Raw genomic sequence first — 23,500 nt, 5'->3', positions numbered from 1 at the left:
TTTTGATTTGTTTATTTTTTTATCAGCTATCGAAGGAAATATTTAAAAGAAAAATGCACAGTGGGCTTCAATGCAATTTTCGGGATTTAATATTTAAAATCGATTTTTAAACATGATTGCACCCTTCGATTTTTTCAAAAAAATTGTATGTTAAACTACGTTCAATTACAAAAATTTTAAGCCCCATGTGGTAATGGGATTCGGAAGATTACTATTTTTTCTGAATTTTTTAAAATTTTTCAATACAATTTTTCCTTTATACCTTTGTCCAAAATATGTATTTCCTGTATTTTTGAAGCTAATAGTACATATTTATCATTATATATTATATATTTATCATTAAAAATAGAAAATAATCCACAGTGGACTTTAATGGAATTTTCGCTGATGCATTTTCAAAATCGAAAAATGACGCAGTTTTTAAAGATGTTTGAGATAAATTCATAAATATAAAATCAAAACAAATATTTATAAATGAAACTTTTATTTTTTTAATAAAATAATAAATTTTGGACAAAGGTATAAAGGAAAAATTGTATTGACAAATTTTAAAAAATTCAGAAAAAATAGTAATCTTCCGAATCCCATTACCACATAGGGCTTAAAATTTTTGTAATTGAACGTAGTTTAACATACAATTTTTTTGAAAAAATCGAAGGGTGCAATCATGTTTAAAAATCGATTTTAAATATTAAATCCCGAAAATTGCATTGAAGCCCACTGTGCATTTTTCTTTTAAATGTTTCTTTCGATAGCTAATAAAAAAACAAACAAATCAAAATAAAGATGGTCCCATTTGGACCAATATTAAAGATGTTATGAGTATTTCTTTGCATGTAGTTTTTACAGAATTTGACTTTTTCAAGGCGCGATATCTCTGGAACCGTTAGTAAAAAAATATTTGAAAATATACTAAAATGTTTTGTTAATCAGCAGCATCGCCACAGCAAAAATAAAGGAAATCAAAAACCTCATCTTGAAAAAGTGTCCGATTTCACTCAGAAATCCCCATATGTATTTTAAATGAATTTGAAATTCATTTTTTTTTTTCAAAAAAATGTTCATTTGTGTAAAAAACCTATAATCCATATGGGTAAACGGTATGCCAATGCTACCGTATTGTTACGGAATTAGATTTAACTAATGTCCGTGTAGACGTTGTTTTATTCCCCGATACGATTTGTACCAAATAAAACAGGGTTCGTTTTAGATTACGTTTCTACAATGCTTTATTTACTTTATTACACTTATTCAGAACCGACTTTAATTACAAAGCACACAGCAAGTCTCTAGTTAGCACGCAGCTCTTATTTAACCGATCTGTTCAGTTCAACGCTTAAAACACAACTCAACTCAATGTTGCCATTCGTAACTCTATTTATACCCAAAATCTCCTTGGTCTAGAAATATCTAGAGCATATGGCAACACCTCGAATCTGTACAACGAACACACAGACGCACATTCGCACTAAGCGAACAACCATACTCACATACATACATGGGGGATGATCAATGACGTAATTACAACAACAAATGAATGTAAGAAAAGAAGTGACAAACTAAACAATAATTACATGACTATGGCAAACAAAATAAAAGCACATTAATGAAAGGTAAAGAACATCTAGAATAATGAAGATAATTCTACATGATAATTGTTGTTGCTAAAATAAAGTAACTGCGTAATAAAAACTTTACGTTACAATTCAAATTTTTAAATTAACGGAAATTAAACTAAACTAACTTAAACCTATCAGTTACATTCGTAACATTGCCTCCCGCTTAAGCCTGTTCGTCCCGAATAGGCACAGTTCCCTCTCGGTGGTATGGGCATTGGTAACACTGCCTCCCGCTTAAGCCTGTTCCTCTTGACTAGATGCAGTTCTCGTTCTGTAGTGGTGGCAACTGATTTAGATGTACCCTCTACTGCGTCAGCTTTGGACTCTTGCTCTTCTGGACGACGTTGCTTTCTCTCCAGGAATCGCGATGCTATACCTTCTTTCTTCGTGGTCACCTTCCTAAGTGCCACCTGGTCTTCCTCGGACTTGCCCTTCCTTGTTGTACGGCCGCTTTTCGATAGACCTTTCCTCGACGTACATCTTCTCTTTTTCCTCCTCGTCGCGAGATTTTTCCACTTTCCTACGGGCCAATTGTCAGCGGCTTCCACCTTCAGCGTACGGACATCTACAGCGATCTCGTCGGATTCTGCCCTTTGGCGATGCTTGCGTTTCTCGTTGTAGCCCACATTTATCGGTATTTCCACATTGGACCAAGTCATCACACGGTGCTTTATGTCCAGGTTGATGTCGAAGGCAATCATAAAGTCCACGCCAAGTATAACTTCGTCCACAATATCGGCCACTATAAAATCGAAATTTACCGATTTCCTACCCATACTTAGCCTTTGGTAGGCCTTTCCATGCACCGTTGTAGTCTCGCCTGTGACCGTCCGCAATTTGACTCCATTTAACGGCAATACCTTCCCTTTTACCAAATCCGGTCTAATAATGGACTTTGTTGCACCCGTGTCCAATGTCAAGGTACGCAATACACCATTGACGAAGCCTTTAACCGTTAAGTTGTGATTCTTCTGCTGGACTATGGCTATAGAGATTGTGGGACCATCATTTTCATCCTCTGCCAGCAGCGTCTCGTGATTGACGGAATTCCCTTTATTTGATTCACCTGATGTCACCCTTTCCAGATTCTTGGCCACCGGTTGGTCGTCGCTTTTTGAAGGCGGTGAGGTGGATCTGGGCCTTGCTTGTCTCAATCTGCATTCTCGGGCCAAGTGTCCAGTTTTCCGACAGTTATAACAAGTTTTTCTCGTTTTTCCAGCCCCTCGTTTCACACGCATTAGTGCATCTTTCAGATGATCGACCACGGTCTGGGAATTGTTGTCCTCAACTTCCAGCCTCCTCACGTTGTAAGCTTTAGTTTCACCAGCATCATCGCGGTTTCTTGGGCCAGGGCAAAGGACACGGTTTCTGCAAATGTTCCTATCGGTGCCGCATACGTCGCAAATTTTATCTCTGGATCATGAATACCACTTGCAAATGTCTCAATCTTTATGCGGTCCACCAATGGATGTGTCTCTCCTGGATATGCCAACTGCGCCAACCGCTCTATATCAGCCGCAAAGTCTTGTAAAGTCTCATTTGGCTTCTGGACTCTTCCCCTCAGTTCCATTCGGTAGATCTCTTGCTTGTGTTCACTACCGTACCTACGTTCAAGAGCAGCCATTATATCTCCATAGTTGTTCCTAGAAGCGGCGGGAATACTCTGTAATACGTCAGCAGCATCACCCTTCAATGCCATCAGGAGTGATACCGCCTTGTCGTTGTCGTTCCAAGAATCTCTAGTAGCCACGGTCTCGAACTGTAATTTGAATACATTGAAAGAGGTAGAGCCATCGAACACTGGGGGCTTAATTTTTAATGCGTTATGGATAGCTCTCACTGGACCGCCTTTAATTTCCAGTTCCGACATTTTCTTTTCTATGCCCAGAATCTTCTCATCTTGAGCCAGAAATTTCTCGTCAACAGACAAAATCTTTTTATCCAACTCTTTAATTTGTACCTCCATGTTTTCTACTCTCTTTTCAATCACCATCGTGATGTTTTCGAGTTTCTCGTTAATTGTTCTAGAATTTACCTCTAGTTTCTCTTCCATGCCCTTAGAGATTTTTCTAGAGTTCTCTTCTAATTTTTCCTCTAATTTTCTGGAATTTTCTTCGGTCTTTCTGGATATCTCTTCCAACATTTTACTGGAATTTTCTTCCATCATTCTACAATTTTCTGCCTTCATTTCCATCATAAGTCTGGAAGTTTCTTCGCTCTTTCTGGAATTTTCTTCCATTTTAGCATCTAATTTCTCCATCATTTTACTGTTGTCAGATTTCATTTCCAGCATCATCATAGCCAGCATTGATTTCAAATCGTCACCCCTGGCAGCTACCGACGAAACTTCCTCAACGCTGGATTCGCCCTTTGCCGATAACTCGACTTCCTCCTTACCGTCGAACTCATATTCATCGATGTTCATTCCACGGCGCTCGAACTCTTCCAACAAGCGTTTTTGTAGTTCGGCCTTGTTGCCAGTAGAACACAACTCCCACTTACTTAGCTCCTTCTTCAAGTCTTCCACTCGTAGATCCTTAAACTTCATTGTAGGATGATCGTAATCTCACTGCTGACACCAATTGTTACGGAATTAGATTTAACTAATGTCCGTGTAGACGTTGTTTTATTCCCCGATACGATTTGTACCAAATAAAACAGGGTTCGTTTTAGATTACGTTTCTACAATGCTTTATTTACTTTATTACACTTATTCAGAACCGACTTTAATTACAAAGCACACAGCAAGTCTCTAGTTAGCACGCAGCTCTTATTTAACCGATCTGTTCAGTTCAACGCTTAAAACACAACTCAACTCAATGTTGCCATTCGTAACTCTATTTATACCCAAAATCTCCTTGGTCTAGAAATATCTAGAGCATATGGCAACACCTCGAATCTGTACAACGAACACACAGACGCACATTCGCACTAAGCGAACAACCATACTCACATACATACAGTGTTGGTCACAGAATTAGCACACCCCTTTGGTTCAAAATGATTTCAGTCAGCTAAGAGTTTTGATAGGGTAAATTGAAATATTTTCGTAAACAAAATCCTTTTCTATAATGTATTTAACAGATTTAAAGATATAAGTGAATAGTATTATCAGTGGTTTTTTGAAAATAAAAGTTTTGTGAAGACGACCAAATTATGAAGGGGACATATAATTAGCACACCCTAAGATTTTTTAATTTAATTCAATTAATATACAAAAATTAATTTATATTGAAGTTAATTCATATTCAAAACGTATTGAACAAATCATTTTTTGAAAGAAAAAATAATTTATCACCCCGGAATCTCAAAATATATCCCAATAGCGGACCATTTTTCGTAATGTACACTTAAACCTCAGAAAGTCGCCATAACTTTAAGAAAAATGTACAATTTGATCTGAAATTATTGGAATTGTTAACCGATTACCGAAATTTAATTATAAAGTGCAAAAACTTTTCATAAAGTGTTTAAGGTCGATGATTCATTCAAGAAAATTTGCGATTTGGAATAGGTTTATAGAAAGAAGATCAATAAAATGCACCCTTATTTGAAGAAGGATCAACTTATAACACCATTTGTTATTCAAAATTACACGTCTGAATAACACCAAAGACCTATCACTACAAAACTGCCAACAAAGCACTAGGTGAACACGTAGCACATGAGTATGTTTAAAGGTATAACCCCTTTCTAACAATAAAGGATTTTGAGGTTTGCTGAAATTGGTTAAAATCCATGAAAGTAAGCATATACGGTTCAAGATAAATGTTTTCTGGATTATTGATTTTAAATTTAATCGTTTTAAGCTCCGGGAAACATATTATCTTGCGGTCTCACAAGACTATCTCCCATTTGCCTTATGTTTAGATAATTATTGAAATTTGCATAGGTCCCATAGAGATGAACATAGGTTTATCGTGGCATACATCACGAAATATCGGTAAAACTCAGTCCAGATGGATAAGTATTTATAAAATCAGTAGCTCGAAGCATCATATTACAGTTTTTTACTGAACATTTTTGTGCCAAACGGACTTTACAGATGCACACTGCTGGTGGGTATATCCCACTATTCGCAAATTTACAAAGATTAACAAGAATATGATGTTTTATTTGATGTTTTTATGAACTACTTGCCTCAAGGAATTTGTTTACATGTGAAAAAATCGATAAAAACACTAAAAAAAACTGAAATTTCCATCAGGCCTTGGGACCCAAGGTGTACCCCATATAACTCCCTTTTGACACTGAAATTTCGGAGACTGGTGGAGAGTATAAGTAGCAGATTAGAACTTATTCCCAAACGAAAGGGATTTAAAACTGAATATGGACGAAAATATTGAAACTATTCACAATATTAGTGATTCTTTTAAGGTGTGCTAATTACGTGTCCAGTGAATTTAGGACATTTTTTATATTTTTGGAGGTTATTCAAATTGACAGTTATGTTTCAGTTTCTGTATTGCGTTGTATTCTTTAAGCATACTACTGAGAATATATTAGTACAAATACTTTATTAAATACAACTACTTGTGAAGGTCTTTTTAGACAAAATAAATGTTGATAGTGGGGTGTGCTAATTGTGTGACCAACACTGTACATGGGGGATGATCAATGACGTAATTACAACAACAAATGAATGTAAGAAAAGAAGTGACAAACTAAACAATAATTACATGACTATGGCAAACAAAATAAAAGCACATTAATGAAAGGTAAAGAACATCTAGAATAATGAAGATAATTCTACATGATAATTGTTGTTGCTAAAATAAAGTAACTGCGTAATAAAAACTTTACGTTACAATTCAAATTTTTAAATTAACGGAAATTAAACTAAACTAACTTAAACCTATCAGTTACATTCGTAACAGTATTATTAACTTTGTATTTACTTCTAGTTAATACAATAAATAAATAAAATAAATATGTATGTATGTATGTAAATAAAAACTGTCATGTGTCATGAAAAACACACAACAATGAAAAATTTGGTCTGTCTCGCTCCTTTCTCAGCTAGAATTGTCCAGCAAATACTTTGAAAGAGAGTAAGGAGTTTTTATTTGCTTTTGCAAGAAAATTGTAAAATGTAAACAGACACCTTCCCTACAAAAACCAGCAAGCAATCAGCTGACTTGCCAAAACAGAACAATTTGTCCGCCAATAAAGGAACCAATAGAAGCAAAAAAGTTGTATTTTATTAAAAACTAGCCGGCTAGGTCCACGTTGCTGGCCCTTGAAACACTTTTATGTTACCTTTTCTTAAGTAAATTATATTTTTCTTGCGTCGCAAAATAGTCGGGAACTGCAAGTGACTATAAATAAAACATCTTCAGAAATGGTGGTTCATGAAATTTTGGCGGTATGTTAACTGATGACTTGAGGCATGCATTTATTTCATCCGCTGGAATAGTATAATATAATAATAGTATAACTGGCAGTGTTTGTCTGAAATCTAAACGTGAATTGCTCTTATAGTACGTTTATATATGACCGGATTTAACAAACCCACTGGGTTTCAAATGTCATTTCCCTTGCCTATACGTCAAATAAATCCTCATAAAGAAGGTTAACCCTGCAAAAACCTATAATATAAACAGCATATTAAATCCTTTAAGAATCGTTCTAAAGCTTCTTGAGAATTTTTATGTGCCATCGTACATTCGTTCCAGATGACAACTACTATTTAATATTGCATGTGTGCAATTCAATCAAAAGAATGTCCAGTGACAACTTACGGGTCGACTGTGTCGTCCTTGCACCTTCTTATAATGTATACCTGATGAAGCTATAGCTATCGATAAGTTGCCTTCTAATCTAAAGACTTGCTTTCCAATAAGACCAAAGCTTCGTTATGAATAACATCTGGTATTTCCATTGATTTGTAACATATTTCAGAAATTGGGAGTGGTCGGGTCTTACGGCTAAAATATGTACCCAGGGTTGGGGAAACGGACACGTTCGTAAGTTTATATAGCCTATTTCCACCAGGGGCCTTTCCTGTACATCATCTGGAAATGACATGGAAATCGGTTCAGAAGTTTTGGAGATATAACGTATTTAAAAATGGGCGTGCTAAAAGGGTTTTAAAATAGGGAGGGCTGCAACCAACGGGTGTTCATGGTGGGTCATCGCTGTACATTCTCTGAAATTTTAAAGAAAATCGGCCCAGTAAAGCAAAGACAGAGTTTTAATAAAATAGGGCAAAGGGGAGGTTCCCTGCCCCCTTAGAAATAAAAATATATATATAGCGTATTTTCACCAGGGGTCACCCCTATCAAAATTTTTAAGAAAATCGGTTTAGTAGTTTTGGATATATAAGATATTTAAAAGTGGGCGTAGTCTGGTCCCAAATGAGTACATAGGGTCGGAGACACAACCACCACTGTCCCCAAATTATTTTTCTCTAAGACACGTTCTTCAGTTTTGTTAAAATGTTGTTTTCAAGAAAAATAGGGCATTGGGGAGGTTTCCAGCCCCCTCCGAAATTCAACAAAATATATAACCTATTTTCACCACGGGTACTCCCAGTAGATTCTCTGAAATTTTCAAGAAAATCGGTTACGCAGTTTTTGATATAAAAGCTATTTGAAAAAGTGGGCGTGTCGGGTCTTTAGGCCCCAAATCAGTACCTAGGGTCGGAGACACAACAACCATTGTCTCGCAAATTAATTTTCTTTTCGATACGTTCGTCAATTTTGTTAAAATAGCGTTTTTAAAAAATAGGGCATGGGGGAGGTTCCCGCCCCCTCCGAAATTCAACAAAATATATACCCTATTTTCACCACGGATCCTCTCAGTAGATTCTCTGGAATTTTCAAGAAAATCGGTTAAGCATATGTATAAGCTATTTAAAAATGTGAGCGTGGTCGGGTCTTTAGGCCCCAAATTAGTACCTAGGATCGTAGACCCAACAACCATTGTCTCGCAAATTAATTTTCTCTCCGATACGTTCGTCAGTTTTGCTAAAATAGCGTTTTTAAAAAAATTGGACAAAATATATATCCTATTTTCACCAATGGTGTTCCCTGTACATTCTCTGAAATTTTCAAGAAAATCGGTTGAGCCGTTTTTGAGTCTATACGGAACATACACACATTGCCTTTTATATATAAGAAAGATAAAAAAGAAAATGACCCAAAAAAGGAAATGTTTCCACTTTGCAACTTTGTTCTACAAAAAACAATACAATTAGGCTTGCTATTTTCACAATAAAATTGTTTTTAAAAGTAAATAACAAGAAATAATTTCATGAATTTAGTCGTTCTTAGATCGAGTTCCCCACTACAGCAATAATATAAAATTATTTTAGTTTCGAACTCGACCTAAGAACACCTTATGTCATGACATTTTTTCGATGAAATCACTCTTGGTCCGTCTTTAGACACACAAATTTCTCGGGAAAGTAAATTGAGTTTTAAGGCAATAGGGGGTAGAAAATAGTATTGAGGAGCTCTTTCCTCTCCGCTGTCTCCCAAAAAACTCAATTTACTTTCCCGAGAAATTTGCGTGTCTAAACACAGACTAGAGTGTGGAACGGCACTAACAGACGACTTCCAGCAACAATTGGTACAAATTGTTATTGTGAATTGTGAAGTGAACGTTTTTCATTTTGGTTGTACCGTTAATTTAAAGTCTTTCGTATGAAGCTTTTTATAACTACAAAAGGACCTTCTCACACACACACACTCACACTAGAATCAGAACTCAAAGTAATTGGCAACACTCTCTCTCGCAGGACATTTTCGTTTTTCCACGTTTGTATTCTCTTTTTTCTTTGCACTTTGTCAGTTAGTATCGAGTATCCTCGTTGCCGTCGTCGTCATCGAGCTTTGTAGAAATTGTAAGCGCGTGCAACAAAAGTGAAAGAAATTCGCAACAAATCCTCAAGTGAAAAAAGAAATAAAAAATAGCAAAAAATATAATCTATTCCTAATAAAAAATATTCCAAAAGGAAGTGAGAATATCCTTTGAAAAGAAAATATTTAAAAATTTTAATAGAGAAGCGACAAAATGATTGCGAAAAATGGTGAATAAAAATGAAAAAAAAAACCAACAAAAAGAAAATTGTATGTTGCAAAGAGAAGCCAATACTAAAGCAAGTGAAAAAAGGATATCCTTTGTGGTCTTTACATAATGACTACTACATACACACACAATTACACATACATACAAAAATGCAATGCATACACACATGTGTGTGTGAGTGTATATGTTCGTGTGTGCACGACGAAATGATGATTTTTGCTGTTGCTCGATTTGTAGTACGTTCTGCGTGTGGATATTTTGTTGTTTTTTTTCCTTCTTATTTCCTGCAAAAGCGTCTGAGTTAAATTTTTAAGAGTGTGTGTGTTTGTGTGTTCTGCTGTGAAATAAGCAAGCAAAAGCGCCAGACAGACAGATAACTAAACAGGCACAATTTTAGTAAATTGGTTGTCGGAATACTTGTTATTAGCAGTAGCAACAACAGAACAGAAATAGTAGTAGTCGTAGCCGTAGTAGAGTAGAGTAGCAGCATTGGGGTAGACTTGAAAGACAATTGTATGCTGTTTTGTCAACTAGAGTAAGCCAGCCACACACAAATGTACATAAATGTTATATGTATGAGAGTGTGTGTGTGCATGTTCGAATGTATGAACGTGGTGACTTTTCTCGTGCTCCTTATTTAAGGAATATGGTTCTTGGCCACTGTCAGTGTCATCGTAATTATTACTTTTTGTCTATTCTTGTTCATCCTTTTGTCTGTTTTGCGAAACAATGTCATATGAATTGGTGTCATAATGATAAATTGAAAATAATATTTTATTCTCTTCCTTTCATTTCGAACTGCAACACTCTTACTCTCTCTTACTCACTGTCTCCTTCTGGACTCGGCGAGCCTATAGCGGTAATCCAAATGTGTTGTGCCAATTAAAAACTAAATTGTTGCCTACTTTTATGCGTTTCGTCCTAGAAAATTTTTTCGTGTGTTATACTTGTGAAGTTGGTCACGCTTGTGTATGTACATATGTATGTGTGTACATACAAACATCATGTGTATATAAATGACTTCATACTCTACAAAAAGAACAATGCATTCTCTGAGAATTTCACAAATTTAGAATATTAACTTTAAAATTACACGATTAAATACAGTTTCTATTTATAAAACATTGACATAACCTTTACGCCGGATCCGTTACTTTTAATCATTTTATACCCTCAGCCTTTAGGCTAAAGAGGGAATATACATTTTGATACGACCAGAATTGTGTCTCATCGAAATAATGGTATTAGACCCCAAGTATGTTTGGACGAAATCCGTTTCAGACAATTTGAGTAGATTTAACAATGTCCGTCCGTCTGACTGGTGTGCACGATAACTCTCGAACGGATCAACCGATTTGGTTCCAATTTTTGGGTATTTTGTCAAATTTAGTTAAAGTTTAAAGATAGGCCATGTTAGTCCAAACCTTTCGGTACCTCTCCCACAATGGTTCAAAAATTGTCTTTAAAATTGTGCGCACGAAAACTCTCGAAGGAAGCAACCGAATTGTCATAACTTGGCATATAGCAATATTACTTCCAGACATAGATCAGGTCTGAATATAAACTAAATCGTTATACTCCTTCGTGTACCTCCAACACAAAATTTGGAAAAAGTACGGCTCATTTAATCTTCTGGGATCGTTTTGAATTTTATTGCAACAATTTCTTGCGGGCCTGTTACGACGGCGCAATTTTTTTGAGGGGAAGTCCATACTTCCTGAGAAATTGGCCCAAAAACTTAAAAACCCCTTTGGACGTCAGAAGTTTTTGTGTTTACTTCTTTTCTGAGACTGAAGATATACACTCCACGTCAGTAGAATAGAACACCTACATTTTTGTTAATGTTACCTTATTTACCCCAAAACGAATGAATCTGCGTTTTTAATCTTATGGGGATTTAAAGTCAATGATCTGATCATTTTTCCGATAGTAATATGAAAAATAGGCATTTATTTTTGGTCATCAGGATAGAACATTCATTTTATTTTCCCGAATTTTTGAGATATTAACGCCGAATTTCCTTTCATTCGATAAAGCAAGGCTTTCTAACCATTTTTTATCAAAGAAAGCCTATAAATAATTCCGCGAACACCGAAATAACAGCGTTAAGGGGTTTAAATTGACAGATATTTGAAACATCTCGGAATACCAATAAGAGTAGCGCAGTTATGACATATTTCTTCACAATAAGATAGAATATGACATAGACAACCTCGACGGATACAATCGAGTGCTTCGGATGCTGATAAGAATAATTATGAAAAACGTCAAAATTTCTTATAAAACCCATGATGTTTTGTTCAATAAAATGGTTTTTCCGCGAACAAGTCTGCCGTTTAAAGGTTTGGAAATATGCTCCACATTTAGGAAAAATAATATGATATTAAAACAACCGCTATTTTAATACACTGAGGGAAATTTTAGCACATTTTCAAATTGAACACACCCTTTAGACTTTGAATTTTATATGTGTTCTTATTTCGGTGTCCGCGACTGTTCTCAACAGTGTTATGCTCCAATATAAATGGATCAGGTTATGCTCTCCATACCGGATTTTACGAATTAGTGGTTTTTTTACCTGAACTTGCAAATGTAAAAGCCCCGTTTTCGCGGAAAAACACAGTCATAGAAATTGAGGTTTTAGGTTTCGTATGTTATTTTAAAAAGTACTAAAATTTCTCTCACTGTATTAAAATAACGGTTGTTCTCGTATCAGATTATCTTCCTCCAAATCTGGAGCATATTTCCAAACCGTTGAACGACAGACTTGTTCGCGGAAAACCCGTTTTATTGAACAAGACATCAGGGTTTTTACAAGAAATTTTGACGTTTTTCATAATTATTTTGAAAATGTTCCATCTTATCAGCATCCGAAGCACTCGATTGTATCCGTCGGGGTTGTCTGTGTCATATTCTATCTTATTGTGAAGAAATATTACATAGCTGCGCGACTCTTATTGATATTCCGAGATGTTTCTATTATCTGTCAATTTAAACCCGTTTACGCTGTTATGATGGCGTCCGCGGAATTATTTATAGGTTTTCTTTGATGAAAAATGATTAGAAAGCCTTGTTTTATCGACTGAAAGGAAATTCGGCGTTAATATCTCAAAAATTCGGGAAAATAAAATGAATGTTCTATCCTGATGACCAAAAATAAATGCCTATTTTTCATAGTACTATCGGAAAAATGATCAGAAAATTATTTCGCGAAGAACTAGAAACTTAACTTTTTCTGTGTTTGATACGGAACATCATTGACTTTAAATCCCCATAAGATTAAAAACGCAGATTCATTCGTTTTGGGATAAATAAGCTAACATTAACAAAAATGTAGGTGTTCTATTCTACTGACGTGGAGAGTATGTATCTCTGTCGGCACAGCTGACTGATACTTTCTTACTTGTTCGTGTGTCTATTGGTTAGAAAAAAAAAACAAAGTAAAAATCTTTATGTTCGACCGGGCCGAACTTTATTTACACTCCATCATAATATAATCTGAACTAAAATGAAAAAATTAGTTTCCTTTCCTGTCCACAATTTTAGGTGTCTAGGCGAATGCCCCGACAAACGGCTAAATTAGGTAAAAATGTATCCAAAATGTTTTCAATCGGTTGGTACCTTTATATACTGGGAACCTCAGGTGTCAAATAACAGGTAGTTCGAACAAAAATGTAGCCAAAATTCTCAAAATACCGAAAATCGGTAGGTACCTTTATATGGGGGCTATACCAAAACAAAGACCTAGGTTGAAAATTGTTGATGGAGAGATTTTGCGACCACTAGCAATCAAGTGTAAAATTACGGGTAGATCGTTAAGAAAATGTAGGTAAAACGCTACAGATATCGAAAATCGCAAGGTACTCACTCTTATTTGGGGGTCATGCCAAAACATTGACCTATGTCGACAATTTTTGGTGGAAAAGTTTCCTGAGAGTAGAGGAACCTAAAATGTCAAATTTCGAGTAGTTCCGTCAAAAAAACGTATATAAATCCCTCAATATCGAGAGGTACCGTTATATGGGGGCTTTACCAAAACATGGACCTATGTTGACAATTTTTGGTGGAGAAGTTTCGTGAACACAGGGAACCTCAAGTATCAAATAACAGGCAGGCAGGCAATCGGAAGGTACTGTTATGTGGGAGCTATAGCAAATCATGAACCTATTTTGACATTTTTTAATGGAGGAGTTTTGTGACCACTGGAAACTTCAAATGTCTAATTATGGATAGTTCCGTCAAAAAAGTAGCTAAAATTCTCAAAATATCGAAAATAGGGAGGTACCGTTATATGTTTCGATTTTCCACTCTTCATTGTTCTTGTTGTTGTAACAGGATATGATATGTTTGCATGTTATTTTTCTGCTTAATCTGGATCTAGGTCTATCTCCAGTTCTAGGAATGTAACTGCTTCTATGAGTTCTAATCACAAAGCTACTAGATTTAGGTAAGTTTGAAAGGCAGGCAGATGACAAGTTGCAGTGTGTCATGAGGGTATGTGCCGGGAAGATGTTTTGTACGGTGTCGCCAATCTTTGCCCTGTAGGAATTTAGATGGTTGCACAATTCCGATCGTTGTTGCGCCAAGACGACTATGTTTTACAACGGGAGCGCTTCTAAGCTGCGATAAATGAGGGATGTTCTTCGAGGACCGCATTCACACGATATTTGTTTATATAATCTGCGACTGCATATGTGTATTCATACATTCAAATCTGCTTAATAGACTTGTTGAACAAGGGGTTCTCTCTTTTAACGTTGGAGTTCTCTTTCTAGATCATGAAGATTCCTCTTGACATGCCTGGGGTCCCATACACCATATGGTGATTATGATAACTCTCTCGGTAACAAACGAGCAAGTACTGCAAAGAAGGGAGCATGCCATTGTGTTGCTGTACTGGAAGAATTTTTGACTCTTCATGCAAATGGTCCACTGAAGACTAGAGTTGGGCAATCTCGTTCAATTGAACGATCCGGATCACTGTCCTAATTCAAAGACGAATGAGTAACATAATAAAAACCAACGTGTGAAATTAAGTATACGCAGTTTTGTGAAAGAAATTACCGGTGTCCACTGAACGAGATAGTGATCCGGATCGTTCAATTGAACGAGATTGCCCAACTCTACTGAAGACATTGGCAGGCACTCTGTTGCAGTTCTCAAGGCGGCATTGTGACAGATTTGAATATTTTTCCTTCGCGTTACACTTATATTAGGGGAACACAGTGGTGTCGCATACCTTAACACGGACGACTTATTGCGTTATATGTGGTCAACAAGGTTTCTTTATCTGCATCCCAAGTGCTGCCGGCTAGGGATTTGATGATATTGTTCCTACATATAGCTGTGGCATGCGCGGACAATGTGAACATGTTAGTGGTCGGGATTCTGCAACCATCGACCATGACATTTAACTCTGTTCCCACATCTGCCGTCCATGTGGCAAACAGAGTGACCGTAAATTTGGCGGATATTTGCATATTCCTAGCGTGGGAAAGGGTGGCAAGATCAGTCAAGTAGGAGTTCAGTCTTTCACAAATGACATCAGAAAGGTATGTGCTGTTTACTGTTTGCGATACCCATCATGATGGGCAACTAGATAAATATTTTTGAAGCTTAAAAGGGCATTTGGTACGGGCGACAAAAGCTAGGTCGGTCTGGACAATTCACCGTTGTTGACATCTTTGTCTAGCTTCTGTAGAGGGATCACCCTGTCCATTTTTCAGACTTCGGAAACGACGTGTGTGGCTAGCGACAAGTTGAGAACTTTGGTGAGACACTCTACTCCCGGCTTATCAAGCTGTTGCAGTATTACAATAGAGGTCCCGTTAGGGCCCAACACATAGGATGATTTAACGTTCCTGATAGCATTAGCAACATTATCCATTGTAAATTGTGCTGGTTCCACCTCGGCAGGAAGAGATGTAATGCGACGTACAAATTGAGCTCAACCAATTGTCAATTAAAATAACCTCCGATCAGCTAGAGTAAGGTCGCCAAACGTGATTGAGATACTATCTTCCTTCTTTCCAGGGTTCGAGAGTAACTTAACCATTGCCCACAATTCACTTATTACGAAGCTCGTCGCATTTGATGGGAAATTTGGTTTCACTTCGGGTATTCGACCAACAGCTATTTGGGGAGTGGCTGCAGCAGTGATGATGTCTCGATATGTCCTCTCTGCTACCGAACATCAGAATTGTTGTACAGATCTCTAAATCGGTGATTAGTGAACTCTCTGAAACTGTGCCAATTAGCTTTCCCTTGATTGATGAAACTGCGGGTGAGTCTCGTATTCTGATGACGGCGACAAGCAGGATACAACAACATAGTGCCTGTCGAAGTCCCCCACATGGACTAGTCAAGAGCAAACCCTGAGATGCACCCACTCACGGCATCTATTGCATCTCACCGAAGTTTGAGTGTGGTGGAATGGGACGTGACAAACCGAGGACATCCATATTGGTCCTAGGGTTTCATTCGTACTGTCAAAGATACTAATACAAACATTGCCAGAACACATGAGTTGTGTGTTTCCGAGTCAATCCGGTATTGAAGAACCCGCCGCCGTGGGTGGTCGTTGTCTTCTTGGTTGACACAAGTGGCACCTACAAATTAGATGTTCGAAAGTCTCTATCTCTTCTGCATCTAAACATATCGTACAGTTATCAATGCCACCGTCATCCTATTTTGAAGGTAGAGATCTCAGTCTATTTTGACCCGTAATAAGTCTCCACCCTAACTTGTCGCATGAGAGGAGGGAGATCTGCTTTGGTTGTCTTGAATCAAGGTTCCAAGAGCCATCTGCTATGTGCTTTGTCGAGGTAGATCTCACGAAGTATGCCGATGTAGTAACACATTGGTGGCAGATTCATCAATTGGCAGAGCGATAAACTTTGAGTCACCTCGAGCTAGTTCATCTGCTAGTTAGTTTCCCATTATATTACTACGACGTGGAATATAGCAACGTTTAATGACAATGCGTTTCTCGTGCTGGGGCTGGATTCTTGTTCCATTAAAATTTGAAATGAAAAATATTTCCTTTATAATTTTTTTCATTTGACAGTTTTTTCCTTTATAAACTTTTTCATTTCATTTCACTCTCCTACAATCAAGGAAAATTCGAGAATATATGGTCTAGAACTTAAGAGCCTTGAAGGCCGCTGACTGCCGACATATGTATATAGTCACCGGTGCCGTAAGGTTGCTTTCACGTCCTTTCGCCAATTCGGCTGCTTTCCTGATAGCATGTATCTCAGCCTGAAAGACGCTCCAGCTACCATTAAGCTTAAATGAGTGTTTAATTAATGGGTTCTGTTAAACGCCAGAGCCTTCCTCAATCTTGGACCCATATGTAAATGCCAAACCATTCAGAAGAGAGTCACCTTCAGCCCAAGTGTCTGCACTTGGAAAAATTAAGGATAGTGAGTCAAACCTGAAGGACTTAAGGAATTAAGTTTAACACTTTCACATGTCCGAAGTGTGAAGTCCGTCACGATCCTGTCTCTCAGAGCCTAAAGCAGTTCTCGCATCCTGAAATTGGATCAGGATATCCCGAGGTTGGAGATCACGTCTAAGTTGGCCTGAGAAGTGCTTCTGATTGAGCCGGTTATCAGAATTGCCGCAATCCTTTGAACGCTTAATTTCCAAATCCTTGCCACCACCTTGGTGGTGATCCTACTTTTCAACATATCATCAATCCACTCCACTAGGATTAAAGCTTCACATTATTGAAGGCAATTCAATATCGGAAAAGATCGCCATGGTGAAGCTTGAATTCTCCAAGCATCTTATTTGTGGCGTTTTCTACTGATTTGGCCTTAATGTAGACGTGCTGAGATCTACTGATCTGTTTGGTTTCTAATTATGACCTAATTTCCAGATCCAGCGACCTTTTCATTGTATTTAATATAAATTTATAAAGACTAAAGGCCTCGTCACATAAGAGGATTTCTGGCTTAATGCATTAAGTTGCATGTTCTTCCGGCTTTAAGTCAAAAGTCAAAGCATACGAAAATCGTGTTTCAGCACACATTCAGTCGCGTAGAGTTGCTGAAACGATTTTCGTATGCTTTGATTTTTGATTTAAAGCCGGAAGAACATGCAACTTAATGCATTAAGCCAGAAATCCTCTTATGTGACGAGGCCTTAATTGCTATAGCTTTTGTAATGTGTGACTCAGTTTCCCCGCTTTGGGGATTTAGGTCATCTTTATCTCCTTCCATAGACCGGGTATGTGGGAGAAACGCAGGCAGGCCTTATAAATCTTGACTGTTTGGGAATGATAGGTGATTGGACAGAAGTCTTCATAACAAGTCAGGAGAGTATATTACTCCAAGTATAGAGATTTGGAAGAGTATTATTCTGTGATCCGAGATGGAACACTTTTCAAATACCCTCCAATTCTAAAGGTCAGAGTCGTCCATGTTGATGAGGATTATATCGATCACTTCCCCCTTAATCCGTTTTGAAAATTTTACGTGTTACACTTTTAACATATTTTCAAGGTTAACTCTCCTCTGGCATTAGTCCTACTGCTTCCCCAGCACCTAGTCCGAAGTCAGTGGCAAACATAATGGGAAGTCCGTCGTTCTTCTAAAAGAAGCTAAGAATTCTCCATTTTTTTTCCTTTGGAGATCGACATTCTGTTTCTCGACTAATTTCAGTATTCTTTCCAACTTCATTGAAGGAGGAACCCATAGTGAAGTTATCATCCCAACTGGTATCTCCGTGCCTCCCCATAGCGCGGCAATGTCCTTAATTGTCGGCATAAAAATCTGTCATTCCTTAGTTTCTCAGCTAATTACTGTGATTCCCTTTTATAGAGCTACCTGGCCGAACCGTATGTTGCTCTAGTTAACCAATTTCGAGACGAGAATGCCCTTACACCAGTAAACAATGACAATCGCTGATGCACCAATTGAGATCAGGCTTGTCGATTACACTGTACAACACAAAAAATAATTACAAGATAATTCGGCCAGATTATGAAAGAGGACCAAAAAAAAGAAGACACGTGTATCGGCGTTTTGAAAGTTTACGTCGGGAAGTAATCTAAATGGGCGTGGCAAGTTCCGCCCATTTATACAGGTTTTGAAATATTCCTTGGAATCCTTGCATTTTAGGTATAAAGTGTCTTTGGCAATATTACTGACAACAATGCGGGGTATCTTTTAATGAAAAAAATTAACCCTCATGTGAGTCACTAAACGGGTCTTTTTGGCCTCTTTTTTCAAAAACGTTTAAAAACTCCTTTAAAATGTGTTCGTATCCGATCAAAATATTCTACAAAATTATTGGTCATAAAATGTTACTATAGTTTGTTCTGGGACTTATAGTGAAATTTTGTGTTGAATATTTCATCTTTTAACACCTTTCGTCTAAAACCGATACACGTGTCTTCTTTTTTTTCGGTCCTCTTACATTCGTCCTTGGACTACCTCAACCTCTTCACAATTACTGGTTGTGATTTTGGGTTGGTCGTTTGACGACGGGTGACTTTTGAAATAGCACATAAGTCGGTTGGTTTCCCCTTGTTTATCAGCTGACTCACTTTCATCATCCTTTTGCGTGGTTTAAAACAGATGAGGAGCAAAGTGAAACTCTTCCGGAGGATTTAGATATCTTCTTAAACTTTTCATACCCTCAGTCTTTAGGCTAACGAGGGTTAAACACTTTCATACGACCAAAATGTACCTCATCGAAATAATGGTTTTAATGTATGTCGGTGTAAATCTTGAACGGATCAACCGATTCGGTCTAAAATTTGGCTTTCGTAATATTTTTTCCAAATATTGTTTAAGTTCGAAGATGGACCATATCGATCCACTCCTTCGGGTACCTTCCACACAAAATTTCGGAAAAGTTGGCTTAAAGCCGGCTTTCGAATCGCTTTGATTTGTTTCAACAACATGTATTTCCTTCCCCAATATGACCGTACAAGTTTTTTAAGTCCGAGAAAAAGGCCCGAAGTCTTAAAGAACACCTACGATGCGCGCTATAACTTTTGAACTGGATACTGGGTTGTTCCAAATGTTTCATATCGTAATATTTCTGCAAATTTTAGCCAAAGTTGGTAGATACGGTACCTCCACCACTAAAGCTCAACAATATCCGCTAACATGATACGCGCGATATGTCTTGATCCAAACATTGGATCTCGTAATATTTTGTCCAATCTTAGTTTAAGCTCGATTGGCGCCCTTAGGGTACCTCCCTCACAAAATTCAACATTTTTGTTCAAGTTCAGTTTAAGGTCTGTTCGAGGATCCTTTGGAAATTTTTACCGAATTACTTCTGGTGTAAATAAAAATGTTCCCCACCATTTTCGTCCTTCCGTCCGTCCTTCTGAACAGCCGACCAAACCAAAAGCACGTAGGCCCTCATATGGAAAATGTTTTTATGTGGAAGTTTGCCAAAAGATATTTTGTTTTTGTTTACCTACTAAAAATGAAAGAAAACAATCCCCTTGGAAAATTATTTTTCACAGCAATCCTCGAAGTGTTATATAAAAAAACACTTCACCATCTCCCGAAATAAAAACCGCATAAAAAATTCACTGGCCCATCGTCACTTCTTCATATTCATACATTTGTATCTTTTGTTGTTGTTGGGATTGGATTTGTAGTCCATTTAAACATTAATTTACTCATGTTTATTGGTAACACTCACACGGTCGTTGCGTTGTATCTCTACTATATCCTCTGAGATCTTATGATTTAGTGAATGTGTTGTCGTTTGCCTGCGAGTGTATGTATGGGCTTTGGACCATGGAGAGTGATGGCATTGACATCAATTATTCAGTCATATTGCTGCGTAAAAATATTAAAACACATCGCCAAAAACATCTTAGCTAGCTTTTTATTGGCGTTGTTACTGTTGTTGTTGTTGCCGTTTTCACAACATTGGCCACCATACTCTGTTTGCCCATGTTATTTGTTACTGGTATGTACTATAAGCCACATACGCTTTGCTTCTAGTATCAAAATTGTATGCAGATACCGTATTGCCCGTATTGCCACTGCTACAAACAAATTAAATTTAAAACTTTGAACAATAATTTACTTTGTTAAAGAAGATGATGCGGAACAAAAACAACAAATGAAATAAAACGAATTCGCACAGAGACAACTCCATTCCAAGAACAAAGGAAAATTCAATTATTGATACACCGTTTCTAAATTGAATTGTTTGGTGTTCTTTTTGGAAATTATTTCACAGTTTTCAAAAGGTAGATAATTTTATAAATTTCCTAGAAATTCCGATACACCGTCAGGTTGTGTATTTGTTTTGCAATTTGTCATGTCATGCTATACCCAAAGACTAGTCTAAAATTAGTCTTTCTTTTTATTAAAGACGATTGAAAGGTTATTTCCTGAATGTAGAAATTAGGGCACAATTAGATCCAAACAGATCAGTAGAACTCAACATGCCTATACCAAGGGGAACTCAGTGGAAATTGCCCTACTAGAGGTGGCTGGACACGTTGAGAAGAATATGCAGAATTCAAACTTTACCTTGGCGACCTTTGTCGATATGGAGCGGGTCTTCAATACTGTGAAGCTTTAATTCATCCATATCGCTTTCAGCATTATAGGAATTTCCTCTATCTCAGGTGAATGGATTGATGAGATTTTTAAAGGTGGATCATCAATTCGTGCATAGAAGAGAGTTCCGTGAGGAACATTATTAACAGAGGCATGCCGCAAGGGAGTTCCTACGTCTCTGTTCGGCCTTCTGGTGATAAATGCCATACTTGTGTGTTTTGATCGGCTGAAAACTAAGGTGGTGGCCGGTGTTGTGGTAGTGCTGATAAGTGGCAATTTTTTAACAGCCCTATCTGACCTTATGCTAAGTGATCTCGTACAACTGGCAAGCTGCACCATGACAATGGTCCTGCAATTGACCCAGAAAACACGGAACTAGTACTATTCTTTAAGTTTTCTTGACAATTTCTCCCGAAGCAAAAAACCTTGATACAATTCTTTACCAGTTAAGGAAATTGGCTGACATTGGTAAGCAGCAAACTGACAGTCAGATAACGTGTGGTATGGTAACTTCAGTATGGATTCCTCCTTCAATGGAGTTTGGAAGAATACTGAAGTTAATGAAGAAACATAATGTCAGACTTCAGAAGGGAAAGTGGAGAATTCGTACCTCCTTTCAGAAGAACGGGGGACTTCTCATTAAGTTTGCCGCCGACAAGTCAGGAGATGACAACGTAAGAAATGAAATGGTGAAGGGGTGGGGGTGGGTGCTGAGCTTCAAGCTGGAAAGGTTATGCATTCGAATCCCTGCAATGCAACCATAGGATACGAGCAGCAAGAGCTTAGGATTCTGCAGATAAATCTGCATAATTGCAAAGCTGCTGATGCACTCCTGAAAACCCTTTCTACATTATACACCGACATTGTCACATAACTGGAACTTTATTTCTTTAAAAATAAGGTGTGTGGACTAAGAGACAAAACTTATACTGTGTTCTTTGCCTCGAATAGGGACAATGTGAGAACCTTTATTGTTGCTAAGAAGAACCTCCATTAAATTATTCTCTCTAATTACAGTAGAGGTGGCATCAGAACGGTACAGATGGGAGGAGGGCGAATCAGCCCCTTGATACTGTCTATGATATAAAGAATTGTAGGGTATCTGAAATTTGTTCCTTCTTGGATCACAAAATTATACTATTAGATAAAATCTCCATACTTGGAGTAATTCAGAGTCTCAATAGGAATTCCAGGAAAACGGACTGGGGTAAAAGTTTTCACACACAATCAAGGAAGTCAAGGGACTTGTGAATTGCCTAACCAATATTCTCATGTCTTGCTATGAAGATTCCTGTTCAATCACCTACCCTATGAAGAAATCCCAACTAGTTTGGTAGAATTAGGAGTTAAGCAATCTTCGTAATGTAACTAGGAGATCCTACAATAAGGCCAGTAAGACGTAAGAACGCCTGTCTATAGAGCATCGATGCACAATGTGCGCTTACTGAGAGCACGTGAGCATAAATTTCAATGTAAAATGCTTTAAAATGTACGCTCACTTGCGCACATTGTGCATTGATGCTATAGAGGGAGTTAATGAAACGGCTAGGATCCCAAATCCATAGGTAGTATTAAGCGGATCGACGGTCCCTGGACTAACATCGGATTAGAGACTCTCAATCTGCTATCAGGGGCTCACTTCCGCATTGTGCGGACTTTAATGGTGACCTGCCTACAACAAGTCACAATCAAAACTGAACTGAAGAGGATGAACAACTGATGGACATATTAACTAATCTGTCAAGGCTTCAATGAAAGATTACAGCTTTCAGCCTTACAAATCACCGGGACCGAATGATTAATACCGGCTATGCTTTATTACAGCAATTTCATCTATCCTAGTGGAATGGATTGATGAGATGTTGAAAAGTAGGATAATCAATTCGTGCACAGGAGAGAGTTCCGTACGGAAAATTAAAGGGAACAGAGCCGCGCCGCAGGGCAGCTTTCCCGCCTCTGCTCGGGTTTCTAATCATAAATGCAATACGGCGTGTTTTGATCGGCTGAAAACTAAGGTGGTTGCCTATGCCGGTGATGCGGTAGTGCTGATAAGTGGAATTTTTTACCAGCCCTAGCTGGCCTTATGCAATGTGCTCCGCTGCAACTGGCAAACTGGTCCTGGGGTTAAACCAGAGAAGACTGAACTTGTACTATTCTTTAAGAAACCCAAAATTGACGATATCCAGCCTTCAGTTTTGTACGGAGTGGCATTGGTACTTTCTCCAGAAGCGAAATATCTCGGTATAATCCTGGACCACCGTTAGGAATGGAAAAGGAATTTCGAGGAGCGGCCGAAGAAAGAAC

The 23,500-nt window shown here is 37.7% G+C and overlaps 1 protein-coding gene across 9 annotated transcripts in view; it reads left to right on the top strand.

The window, feature by feature from the left end:
* Positions 1-9,410: 9,410 nt before the first annotated feature.
* Positions 9,411-23,500, top strand: part of Task6 (TWIK-related acid-sensitive K[+] channel 6) — a 73,708-nt gene continuing 59,618 nt past the window's right edge. The window contains exon 1 of one of the 9 annotated variants that reach the window (XM_073958998.1): positions 9,411-9,691. The gene's annotated coding sequence lies outside the window, so the exon portion shown is untranslated. Of the gene's footprint in view, positions 9,721-23,500 lie in introns of all 9 variants that reach the window. The other 8 variants (XM_073958996.1, XM_073958994.1, XM_073959000.1 and 5 more) reach the window with 8 other exon arrangements.

The sequence above is a fragment of the Musca autumnalis genome, unplaced genomic scaffold (assembly GCF_047663935.1).
Source record: "Musca autumnalis isolate F117 unplaced genomic scaffold, ASM4766393v1 scaffold_1, whole genome shotgun sequence".
Taxonomy (NCBI): Eukaryota; Metazoa; Arthropoda; class Insecta; order Diptera; family Muscidae; genus Musca; species Musca autumnalis.
The sequence above is the reverse complement of the archived record's forward strand: the minus strand, read 5'-3'. Positions and strand labels throughout refer to the sequence as shown.